The 12,862-nt window shown below is 49.6% G+C and overlaps 1 protein-coding gene across 4 annotated transcripts in view; it reads right to left on the bottom strand.

Moving 5' to 3' along the window:
* MIS12 (MIS12 kinetochore complex component) overlaps positions 1-12,862 on the bottom strand; it is a 231,109-nt gene that overhangs the window by 174,520 nt on the left and 43,727 nt on the right. For all 4 annotated transcript variants that reach the window (XR_013825058.1, XR_013825059.1, XR_013825060.1 and 1 more), the window contains exon 3: positions 7,064-7,282. The gene's annotated coding sequence lies outside the window, so the exon portion shown is untranslated. The remainder of the gene's footprint in view (positions 1-7,063; positions 7,283-12,862) is intronic.

Here is a 12,862-nt window from a genome sequence, read left to right as displayed (position 1 = left end):
GTGAACTTGGAAATTGGTAAAATATGTTCATAAATTTAATTAATTGGTAAATAATGCTATTTAATTACAATATAATTACTAAACACACTCCTGAACAACATGAATTAAAAAGAAATTCACAGTATAAATTTATGAACCATTTAGAAGCAAATCACACTCACTATACTTCATGTAAAATTTGTGGGACATGATTAAAGTCATACCTGAAGGAAAAATCTAGCTTTCAATGTATTTATTAAAAACCAAGAGGGGCTTCCCTGGTGGCACAGTGGTTGAGAGTCCTCCTCCTGATGCAGGGTACACGGGTTTGTGTCCCGGTCCGGGAAGATCCCACATGCCGCGGAGCAGCTGGGCCCGTGAGCCATGGCCGCTGGGCCTGCGCGTCCGGAGCCTGTGCTCCGCAACGGGAGAGGCCACAACAGTGAGAGGCCCACGTACCGCAAAAAAAAAAAAAAAAAAAAAGATACAAGAAAGATTTGAAATCATTAAAAACAAAAAAAAGCTATGTACAACGTCAAGACAATGATGACATGGACAATTTTCTATAAAAAGAGAAATTACAAAAACTGACCAAAAAGAAATAGAAAACCTGAATAAACAATAACATTTTTAAAATATAATAGGTAGTCAAAAGCTTCTCCCTCTTCCCAAAGATACCTAGCCTGTTACAGAAGCAAATTTTGGAAAACCCTCAAGAGATAGGTAATTTCTATTTTACACAAACCCCTTCAGAGAATTGGGGGATGGGGAGGGGGGACTGACCTTCTCATTTCATAAGGCTTGTGTGATCTTACTACCAAAACTGGACAAAAAAATCACAGTTCAAATTTAGTTGTTAATATGGATTTTTTAAAATCCTAAATAAAATAGTGACAATTCCATTCCAGCTGTATATAAAATATAATATGACCAAAGAGAGCTATCCCAGGAAGGCAAAGGCAGCTCAGTATCAGGAAATCTGTTGATATAATTCAACATATTAGCAGATTAAGGAGAAAATATTATACGATCATATCAAAAGATGAACAAAAAGCATTCAATAACATTCAACACCCATCTGAGATTTTAAAAAAGGAAGAAACGTCTTAGCAAAATTCAAATGGAATATAATTTCCACAACCTTATTTTTTTTGTTGTTGTTTTTGTTTGTTTGTTTGCGGTACGCGGGCCTCTCACTGTTGCAGCCTCTCCCGTTGCGGAGCAACAGGCTCCGGACGCGCAGGCTCAGCGGCCATGGCTCACGGGCACAGCCGCTCCGCGGCATGTGGGATCTTCCCGGACCGGGGCACGAACCCGTGTCCCCTGCATCGGCAGGTGGACTCTCAACCACTGCGCCACCAGGGAAGTCCTCCACAACCTTATTAAACGTACATACCAAAAACTTCCAGTAAACTTTATACTCTATGATGAAACTTGAGGCTCCTTCCCAATGAAACCAGGAAAAGGATAAGGGTGCCTGCTATTGGCAGCACTATTCAAAATTGTACTGGAAGTCTAGCTAATGCTAGAGAGACAGAGATAGAGACAGGGATAGAGAGACGGAACTAGAATGGAAGCTATAAACATAAATTTGTCATTATTTGCAAATGATATGCTTATCTGCACAGCGAAATACTCCATAAGTGCTCACTGAGTGAGTGAGTGAGTGAGTGAAGGAATGAATGAATGCAGTTTGGTTCCCCCGGATCAGAGAGAAACAGGAAACCTTCCAGATCCCTGGAAAGTCAGAGCCTTGGGAGGCCAGCTGCCCTGCTCATTAGATCACATAGCTCTGCCCCTCCGAAATCAGGAACAGACTCTCGATCGTAGATATTTTGCATTAATTTTGCTTTCCAAATATTGCATTGAAATATCATTTATCTCGGTTACCGAGTTTTTCAGCGCCCCCTTAAATTCTGGGAGTGTCTCACTCCCCTCACCCTGGTCCCTGCAGAGGCTGACGGGTCCTCACGCATTGACGCTGCCCCACCACCCAACCAGTGGATATTAAGCTTTGGGGCTGAGAGGTACCGGATCTATTAAGGGATCCCCTGCTTCAGTGCCTCCCACACACGTGTCAGTGCTGTCATTCAGCCATTCAGACGTGCCAAGACAAGGCTGACAGCCTTCCTGTCTGAGCCTGAGGAGGTGGGGGGTGGAGTTGTGCCTGGGAGCCAATTTCACACCAAATGCAAGGGGGCTGGTTTCTTTCTCCAGCTGGGACAGATGCTTTTGTCTGTTCAGCTGAGCAGCCTTCTCCAAAGGACCCAGCTCTCTCCTGGGGACACAGCCCACAGGACTACCATCCTACCACCTTCTGAAAAACAGCTGCATTCACACAGACCCACAGAGCACCCGACTCTCCTACATCCCCTCCAATCTTAGCCCAGGAAACTGACATTCCTGGAGCCCTTACTTATGCTAAAGAGGCAGGCAGCAGATCGAGCAGCCTCCGTTCAAACTCCGGCTCTGCGGCTGACTAGCTGTGTGACCTTGGCAACCAGACGCTGAACTTTTCGGAGCTTCCATTTCCTCATCTGGGAAAAGGAGATCTGAACACCCGCTTCCAGGGTTCGTGAAAGGATTAAATGGAGATAATGCCCATAAAGTGCTTGGCCATGTGCTGTTTGCTGTGAGTGGTGGCTCTTGCCAGCAACAAATATGTCATCAACGGTGTTAAATAAAGATGCAAGCCCTACGATGTGGGAGGGAAACAAGAGGGGCCGTTGTTTTGCTGAGGAGGGTTTTATGGAAGAGGCAGCACCGGAACAGGGTCTGGGAAAATGAGAGGACCCGGCAGGCAGAGGGGGGCCGGAAAGGACACGGTAGGCTGAGGGAGCACGTGAGCCTGTTTGGACCTCAGAGGGCAGAGTGGAGCACGGTAAAGTGGAGGGACACTGGTGAGTGGTTAGACCAGTGGCTGAGGGTCAAGTGAGGGGCTTACAAAGCCATGCCAAGGAGCTGGAGGTGCAGCGGGCAGCCAATGCCGTTCTGGAGAAATACGGTGCCGGGAGATGATCTGGTGGCCGCTTGGAGGGCTGTCTAGATGGGAGCCTCTCTTACTTCCCAGCCACACCTCTCTTCCTCCTTAGATCGTGAGCTCCCGGAAGGCAGACACTGGTCAGATCCATCTCATGGTCCCCACTGCCCAGCATGTGACCCCACTCAGTGCTCAGCGAATGAATGGAGACCGGCTTCCAGAAGGCCTAAAGCACCTCTCCCCTGATCCCTCGCTCCCCACAAGAATGGATCCAAATCGAATGCAAGATGGAAGAAAGTTCACTCGCTAAGGGGGAGGAGGCATGGTCTGGTTAATTGGATTTCAGAACACCAATGGGCCTGATATTTCTTTTTTTTTTTTTTTTTTTTTTTTTTGCGGTACGCGGGCCTCTCACTGCTGTGGCCTCTCCCGTTGCGGAGCACAGGCTCCGGACGCGCAGGCCCAGAGGCCACGGCTCACGGGCCTAGCTGCTCCGTGGCATGTGGGATCTTCCCAGACCGGGGCACGAACCCGCGTCCCCTGCATCAGCAAGCGGACTCTCAACCACTGCGCCACCAGGGAAGCCCGGTCTGATAGTCCCTGAGGCAGGATTTTCAACATTGAGAAAGCCTGAGAAGCTTCTCTTTCCTGTTGGCCAGCGTGGTTCTGCTCGTGCAGCCCTCTCTCCTGCACAGCAGTGTGATGGTTCACTTTATGTAGCAGCTTGGCTGGGCCAGGGGTGCCTAGATATTTGGTCAAACATCCTTCTGCATGTCTCTGTGGCGTTTTTGGATGAGATGAACATTTACATCAGCAGACTGAGTCAAGCAGGTAATCCTCCCCACGTGGGTGCGTCTCATCCGGTCAGTTGGGCCTGAATAGAACAAAAGGCTGACCCTCCCCCGAGGAAGACAGAACTCCTCCTAGCTGACTGCCTTCAGACTCAAACTGAAACATTGGTTCTTCCTGGGTCTCAGGCCTTCAGACCCAGACTGGAACTAACCCACCAGGCTCCCTGGGCTCCCCAGCTGGGTGACTCACCCTGCAGACTGTGGGACTTGTCAGCCTCCGTCCATAATCACGTGAGCCAATTCCTTATAGTAATGTTAGGAAGTGTGTGCATGAGTGTGTGTGTACTGTATATATAGACCACTGTGTGTGCATATGTATATATAAAGTATACATACTATATATGTATGTGTGTATATATATACTACTGGTTCTGTTTCTCTGGAGAACCCTAATGAATATGGGCAGTCACGCCAGGGCCACTGCCCGGGACTAGAAGGGTGGGGGAGGACAGCCTGGGACACTTATGCCCTTGGACTTAGAGGAAATCTTCTCTTTCTCTTAACTCTCCAGACCCACTCTCCCTGATGTTGGCTCTTCCTTGCATGGTAGCAATAAGATTTTAAGATTTGGGTTTGAGAATTAAGGGGTGAAACAGTGTGACCCTCCTGGGTCTGAGGCTGTTCAGACATAAGAAGCTTAGAAGAAAGAAAACCGCCCATGGGGTGCAACCAGTTCACCTGAAATCTGCATCGAGGTTTGGGTACCAAAACCTCGGCTACTTAAAAGTGGGTTAGGGCTTCCCTGGTGGCGCCGTGGTTGAGAGTCCGCCTGCCGATGCAGGGGACGCGGGTTCGTGCCCCGGTCTGGGAGGATCCCACATGCCGCGGAGCGGCTGGGCCCGTGAGCCATGGCTGCTGAGCCTGTGCGTCTGGAGCCTGTGCTCCGCAACGGGAGAGGCCACAGCGGTGAGAGGCCCGCGTACCGCAAAAAAAAAAAAAAAAAAAAAGTGGGTTAGTTTCCCTCAGTGGCAGAGGTGTATCCTAAATAGTGCAGCGGTCTCTCATCTGACATGCGCCTCATGCAATGTGACTTCAGTAGACCTCCTGCTGACAGGCAGGATCTACGCTTCCCTCCCTTTGAAACGGATCAGGTTTAGGGACAGCTCCAACCCATAGAGTTCAGTGGAAGTGATGCCATGTGACTTCTGAGGCTGGGTCATAGGAAGGATAGAGCTTCCACCTAGTTGGTGCTGTTTGGGGAACGTTCACTCTGGAGAAGTCAGCCATCATGTTGTCAGGAAGCTCAAACTAGCCCACAGGGAGAGGAACTGAGTCCCCCAGCCAATGGCCAGCAGCATGTGAATGAATGAGCCTTTGGAATTGTTGCACTTTATTTATTTATTTAGGCTGTGCTGGGTCTTCGTTGGGATGTGCGGGCTCTCTAGTTGCAGTACATGGGATCTTAGTTCCCTGACCAGGGATCGAACCCCCGCCCCCTGCATGGAGAGTGCAGGGTGCTAAGCACTGGACACCAGCGAAGTCCCGACCTTGGGAATCTTAAGGACGGGATGATGTCCCTGGGTCCTCCGATCATAGTACCATCTTGTGGCATTCCAATCTCACCATCTTTGCATCATGGAGAAGAGGAGATGACAGGAGGAAGGAAGGAAGGGAGCAGAGAGGATCACAGCCCCAAATAGCTGTGCCTTCCTAAAGGGTACTCACCCACCCTTGTGTGACAAATGAGTCTCTGACTGCCCTAATGACAAGGTCAGCTTGGTCAGACAGCAGCACCGGGATTGTCGGGAAGATCTTTGCGTTCTGAGGACCGTCCTCCAGTGGCAAAGCCAAGCAGGCCTGGGAGTGCTGGCAGCCTGGTCCAGAACCCTCAGCTGGAGCTCTGTGCGCAGAGCAGGCAATGCCAAGCCCAGAGCCCATTAGGGAAAGAACACGATTGCTGGAGGCCCAAAGTGAGGGTCAGGACAAGAGGATTACAATGGGTTGGAAGTCGAGCCACCCAGAGACATGCGTCACAGGCAAGTGGCAGGTGCCGGAGCGCAGGGTCTCAGAGGAGTGGGCTTTGCGGGCTGCAGGCAGTGCCTCTGCGCCCCCTCCAGCAGCCCCGCTTTGCCTGGCCCACATGGCCATGGCGGTGAAGAAACACCTGCCATGGGCAAGCGGCAAGGGCCCGTGTTACCCACATCACCACTAGGTGTGACACAGGGCTCAAGGAGCACCAGGGGTGGGGTTCTAATTCACACTCAATGAGGAGGAAAGTGACACGATCATGTTGGTTGGCTGAACCAACCCTTCCTGTCCCCTTTCAGCCCTTTCGGGGCCCCTCCCCGCGGAAGCATCTCACCCACTCATGACTTGGCCCCTGCGAGGGGACCAGCTGGCCAAGGTCATGCTTCACTGAAGCCTCCCAGCTCAGCCCCCGACTTAGACACTGGAGCCAACATTGGCCCATCTGACTATGTTCACAGTCAAGCAAAAGCAGTCCTGGCCCCTGCAGCCCTGAAGCCGATACCCTCCTGCTTGGCAAGGCAGGCGGGGTCCACGGAAGCGCTGGCAGGTGCCGACAAGCAGCCCGGAAGCCAACGCATCGAGAGGATTCAGGGCGCCTGCTCACAAGGCCACAGTGTAGATGTACTTCTGAGTCCCTGCCTCGCCCCTGATGAATGGTACTCAGCTGGCCCATGGGGGCGGGGCGGGGGGGCACTCGCTCATCCCAGAGCTCTCCACTGGCGGAAGTTCTTCATGGTTTCTCCTTCCCAGCCCCTCCACGCTTTGTCATGCCCACCACGGTCACTAACACGGAGTGCCCCCCAAAACACTTGTTTAGATGCCCCTTAATCTGAGTCATTCCATTTACTCTTTTAGAAGCCCGGCTCCCAGAATGGCCCAGCCCCAGGTTCTGGATTGATAATACAGGCAGAGCGTGGGCACAGCAGGTCCATTCCACGCAACCCTGGTCCTGGTGTGGGATGGGTGTAGGAACCCACCTGCACACTGCCGACAGCCAGTGCTGGAAGCCACCAGGCCCAGGGATAGCTGTGTCCCCCAGTGAAGTCCCCACCCCAGCCTCACATCATGTCTTAGTGTCAGAAAAGGTATGGGGCTAATCACCTTGGTTCAAGTGGAACTATAGTTCTCAGAATTCCCTTTACTGCATGCTTCCAAATTCAGGGTGGCCTCAGAGAAATAGGCATGAGATTTGGGAGGCAGAAAGACTCCAGGCAGGGTTGCCACTCTCACACAGCATCTCTCAGCTGCTGGCTCACTTGCCAATGTGACGGAACACCTGGCTTACCTCTTCCAGCTCCTCCTGGGTCTCTTCCTTTTCTCTTTCCATGTCTTGGGCCAGGTGTCTGCTCAACTCAGCAATAAAAGATGCCAGCTTCTTCTCCAGGTCACCTGTGTCGAGATTGGAGGCCACGCGAAACAGACACGGTCAACAGTGCGCTGGTAAGTGTCTGACAACCAGCTCTCCAGGCGCAGGTCCAATGTGAATCTTGGTTGATCTTGTTTACTATAACAAGTAAGACAAAAGTGAAACAATGAAGATGTGTGAAGAATTTCACCTGTTCGTCAGTGTTGTAAGTTACTTCTTTGCTAAGCTGAAAGTTGTTTGGGGGACTTCCCTGGCGGTCCAGTGGTTAAGACTCCACGCTTCCAAAGCAAGGGGTGCGGGTTCAATCCGTGGTCAGGGGACTAAGGATGCCACATGCCATGCAGCGTGGCCAAAAAAAAAGTAGTTTTGAATACCAAAGAGTATTTCTTTTATCCACAGTATAACTGCTTCAAATATTAGACATTTTTAAGTTTAATTTGCTTTATTAACATTCTGTCCCTCACCTTCTTATGTCTAGACAACTAACAAAATAATTAATCAAGGCCTGATTTGAGCATTTGTGGATTTCAGTGGTATAAATACTTCCACAGGAGCTAATTTCAAGCTACTAACATGACATCCCTGACGTGAAGTTGGGAAGAGGGGTGCGGTAGCATACCACTATATAGTATTTCCACCACAGAGATAAAGTCGATATAAATGACCCCAAGGGCATAGGTAATAAGACATAGCAGAATAATTAAGAAGTAACAAGTTGTTTTAAATGTAATTTATTTAATTGTAAGTTTATATAATTTAATTTTTATAATGGCTGTGTTTAACAGCTGGATCACAGAATTCCTAAAAACTTAGTAATCAGCTCTCACAAGACAGTTTCAGCCAGCTTTGGCACATCCCTAGTTCCAGTTGTCTTCATGGTTTCCAGCTTGCCTTTGCTTTCCCGAAGCTCACATCCAGCTTTCCTTTCCACCAGTCGGCTCTGCTGAATTCAAGTGACTTCAGACCCAATGCCAGACACAGAAGCAACAACCTTACATGGAGGTCTTAGGACTGTTTATTGCTTCAGACTCCTTACTGCTTTATCCCAACTGAGTCACACCCGTTTGATTTTTTACTCCCTACCATCTCTGGTTTCTTTTTGGCCGCGCTATGCGTCTTGTGCGAATCTTAGTTCTCCAACCAGGAATCGAACCCATGCCCCTGCAGTGGAAGCCCGGAGTCTTAACCCCTGGACCGCCGGGGCAGTCCCTTACATGGAGGTCTTAACTGGATCCCGCAACTGCATAAAGGCTACCTCCTATCATATATCCCTTATTCTAGAAAACCCAACATGTTTCTGCTTCTATGATTGAGCCCTGATTGATACAGAAATGAGAATTCACGAAGCCAAATAGGATGCTGGCCACCCCTGAAGCAACCTCCAGGGATCTGCGACCATTTCTCAATACTGCAAGGATGTACCCATCTTCCAAGCTGCTCCTAGATCAGACACACCCACACATCCACAAGAATGCACATACTCTCCCTACAGGCATGGGATGGAAAGATGCAGAATCAGGCCTTGGACCGTTATTCCCAGCCCGGCAGAGCAACCAAGGCATTAGGGACAGGATGATTAAGACGAGCCCTGAGGGGCCATCCCAGCAGCAGAGTCGACCAGGCCTCAGGTGGTTGGGCCTCAGGGAACCCCTGGGGTCTCCCAGGATGTGTGGGGGACACAGGCATGAATTCTTGTAGCAACTAATCAGGGTGGAAGGGCTCTCCTTGTTTAGCACTTGTTCACTCATTCATTCGTTCAGTCATTCACACACTGCCTGTTTGGTGCCAAGCTTTGGGCTGAACCCTGGGGGCACAGTGGTAAAAACAGATGCTTTTCCTAAATACAGTGTGGTACCCTGGAATGGATTCTGGGACAGAAAAGTGGCATTAGCAGAAAAAGTGATGAAATCCAAATGAAGTCTATAGTTCAGTTAATAGCATTGTACCTATGTCAGTGTCTTAGTTTTGACAAAAGTACCTAGTTATGGAATATGCTAGCATCAGAGGAAGTGGGTGAAGGGGATACAGTAGGTGTGCTATCCCTGCAACTTTTATGTAAACCTAGAATTACTCCAAAATAAGTTATACTTTAAAATGTGAAAAAAAAATAGACAACCCCTCCACCCTCCCACCAAGGCCAGGGACAAACAGATGGAAAACAGGCCAGACTAAGGCAAGGCTTCCCTTCTAGGAAGGCGGCGGAGGACTCAGCTAACTGAGAGCAGAAACCAAGCCCAGAGCTTGAATGAAGACTCGGGCGCCGGGCTCAGGAACTGGTCAGAGGAGGAAAATGGAGACTTGAAGGGTCAGAGCCTCTTCTTGGTTTCTGGTAAGTGCACCGGGATACCTGGTGAGGCAGAACTGAAATATTTCTAGGGAGTGAAATTTAAACGTTGCAGTTACTTCTTCAAGGAGGCGGATTGTTCTGGGAAAATCCCCCTGGTCCCTGTATAAAACCCATTGCCTTTCAAGGGAGAGTTGCAACCGGACACTTTTCTGGCTAACATATTGGCTGCGCCTGCCAACACTCCTTGGCAAGTAGAAGGTGTCTTGGAGCTTGGCTCCTGGGGTAGCTTCTCAGCAGATATGCCAACGTTGTGCTCTTCCATTGTGAAGTGCAAACCTATTGGAATCTCTGAGAGATTTTGAAGCTGCTGAGATCAATCATCAGGAAGTGACACTGCGGGGCTGAGAGCCACCCTAAGGGGATGGGGCAGCCTGGAGAGGCGACCCAAGCTAATGTAGGAGAGTGTTGGTCTTGGCACCGTGTTTGTCTGAAGCTAAGAGAATCCCCATTGCCAGCCCACCGTATGACAAGGATGGGGCTGAGAACACAAGGGCAAACCAGAGAACGGTTGGCTCAGGAGTCCCATTGTGGAGCGTCTTGAACCCAGAGGAACGTGAAGGAAGCAGGACCAACATCCTCGAGAATGGCTTGATCAGTGCGGGGATCTGAACCAGCAAGTGGAGCATCGCTAGCAAGGACAGGAGAACACTGCCTTGTGCTGGACCAGTTCCCGACAACCGCCCTGTGTTGCAACAGCAGCAACGGCAGCTGAAACCAGCCTGTCTGCTGGTGGACTGATTGCATTTCCCAGTTCTACCAGCACAAGCATACAGAAACTGGACTGACCATTTTGGACAGAGTGTACCCTGAGATTTCTATTATAATCCAAAAGCCCTGAGATATTTGCTAAGATTTTTTTAGATATGTCAAGCAGCGGGCTAAACCCATTTTTAGTTAAAAGTATGAAATGTGACCAAATTCCCACCCACACTTATGAAGCTGAGCATCTCAGTTGTAGAGACTCATCTCAACTCACTTCCTTGATTAGTCTCTGCTAGGTCCAACGTCTTCACCTATCCCAGAAGGGCTGGCTTCAAGTTTTGAAGCCAAGACTTTAAAAGCATATTTGTTTTCTTCAAAATAGAAACAAGGGCCATCAGTTGATGACTGTGGCTTAGAGGTGGAAGGCGAGGCTGCAGATCAAGGAAGGTGGAGGAAGGGTTCCAGTGTTTGCAGAATCCTCAGGCTGGGTCCTTGTTGCCATGGAGAGGTGCCTCCCGGACTTTCAGAAGCATCTTTCTCAGGCACAGCTCTGCTCTTTCCAGACAAATAAGGCAGCAGACACCTGGTCTTCTTAACCTCTGCTGCCCAGAAGTGTCAGTGAAAGTCACAGATTCTGAAGGTAATTGGTCTGAAACAGCACAGAGCAGATGGTGGCCTCCCTGAGGCAAGGAACTCCAAACCTTCTTCCTCCAAGTGCCCTCTGGTCTGTCCAAGGTCAGCCTCTTGGACATCCCAGAATGGATCTGCCAACTCAAGCCCTGCCATCTGCCTGCGTCTCAGTTAATCCATCAGGACCACGGGGCTGCAGGGACATCAGCCACAGCTTATCCTCCAAGATAGGGATGGAGGAAGGACACAAGGAAAGAGACAAGAACTTTGGAGTCAAACAGACCTGAATTCATTTCCCAACTCTTTCTCTCTCTCACTAGCTCAGTGACTTTGGGCAGGACACATAACTCCTCAAGGGCCTCAGTTTCCTCATACCTAAAATGGGACAGTAATAGTAACTACCTCATTAAAATGTTAAGGATTACATACGAAAATGCACATAAAGTGCATTTAGCAGAATCTGGCCTTAGAAAGCACTCAAAAACTGCGAGCCATTGGATGTGCACAACACTTAGTTTCCAAATTCTCTCATCCCATTTTCTGCTTGATCTTCACAGCGATTCTATGAGGAAGCTGAGTATATATTTTGCCCCCAGTTTTAGACGGGGAAACTGATCAGTCCTGTGCCTGAGATCACACAGAGTTAGTGATGGGGCCAGGACTGAAATCTACCCATGGCCGCTTTAAATTATGTGATCACGTTTCCCCTTCTCAGGGCACTTCTTCCCTCCCCCCAAGCCCTGAGCCCTCCCTCCACCCATCACCGGCTGAAAGGGATCAAGAGAGATGAAATCCCAAGGCGCTCATCATTTAATTCATTTTAGGTGATATGAAAGAAAGCCGCTTTGAGGGATAAAGTGACAGAGCTTTTTGCCACCATTTCCCTTGAGAAAGGTTTCCATAGAGAAAGCTCCTCTGTTTCCGAAAGGCCTGCCCCCAGCTCCCACACCGGGGAGCTGCTATGCACCACTAGAGCAAGAGAAATAAATCCGCTTCCAGTCTGCTTCTCCGCAGCGGAGACCAGGCAGGACCTGCTGCCGCAGCCCCCCTTGGAGGCTGTATGAGAATGTACAAGGCAGGATTAAGTGTGTCTGTGGGAAGGAGGTAGAAAGGCAGCTGCTCTCATGGTCAAAGGGGGTCTTGTGTGTGCTCTAGGGAAGCTAGTGCCACTAAGGGAAGCTCCTCTACCTGCACCAGCAGCTGGAGAGTCCCTGCTGAGGGGCTGCTCAAGGAAAACCACTGCCAGCCATCTCTGTTCCCCAACGAGGAATGGAGGCCTGGACCTACCACTCTGGTCAGTTCCGTGGAGAGCTGCCTACTCCTGGGTCTATAGGAGGGCAGCTGCGCTCTCAGTCTGGCAGAAGGAAGGAAAAAGACAGAGGTAGAGTTAGAGAAAGAAAAAAACCGAGTGAAAGGCAAAGAAACAGAGAGAGTTAGAAAGAAAAAACAAAAGGCAGTGAGGGACAGAGACAGACAGACAAACAGAGGTAGAGTATGAGTCATAAAGATAGACCAAGAGACATACACAGGGAAAGAGAGACAGAGGTAGACACTGAGAGAGACCAAGATTAAGACTGGGAGAGATAGCAGGACTTCCCTGGCAGTCCAGTGGTTAAGACTCTGCGCTTCCACTGTAGGGGGCGTGGGTTCAATCCCTGGTCGGGGAACTAAGATCCCGCGTGCCACGTGTGGCCAAAAAAAAAACAACAAACTGGGAGAGATGGAGATGGAGGTGAGGGAGGGGATGGAGGTGGAGGTGGAGATGGAGATGTGGGGGGCAGGTCACACAGAGTGAGGACTTGGATAGAATTTTAAATCTTAGGTTTAAGCCCCAGTTCTTAATTAAACATCACAAATAAGAGCTAGCATTTATTGAGGACTTAAACTATGGGCCAGGCACTAAGTTAAGCACTTCCATGCATCACAGCCTTTGATCTTCACAACAATAAGATGAGTACTGAAATTGTCCCAGCTTTTCAGATGAGGAAACAAACCACGCCAACTGGGATTCCACGTTCAAGGACAGTCTCATGTCAACA

The sequence above is a fragment of the Stenella coeruleoalba genome, assembly GCF_951394435.1.
Source record: "Stenella coeruleoalba genome assembly, chromosome: 19".
Classification (NCBI taxonomy): Eukaryota; Metazoa; Chordata; class Mammalia; order Artiodactyla; family Delphinidae; genus Stenella; species Stenella coeruleoalba.
Note: the sequence above shows the minus strand (reverse complement) of the source record. Positions and strands in the feature narration are given on the sequence as shown.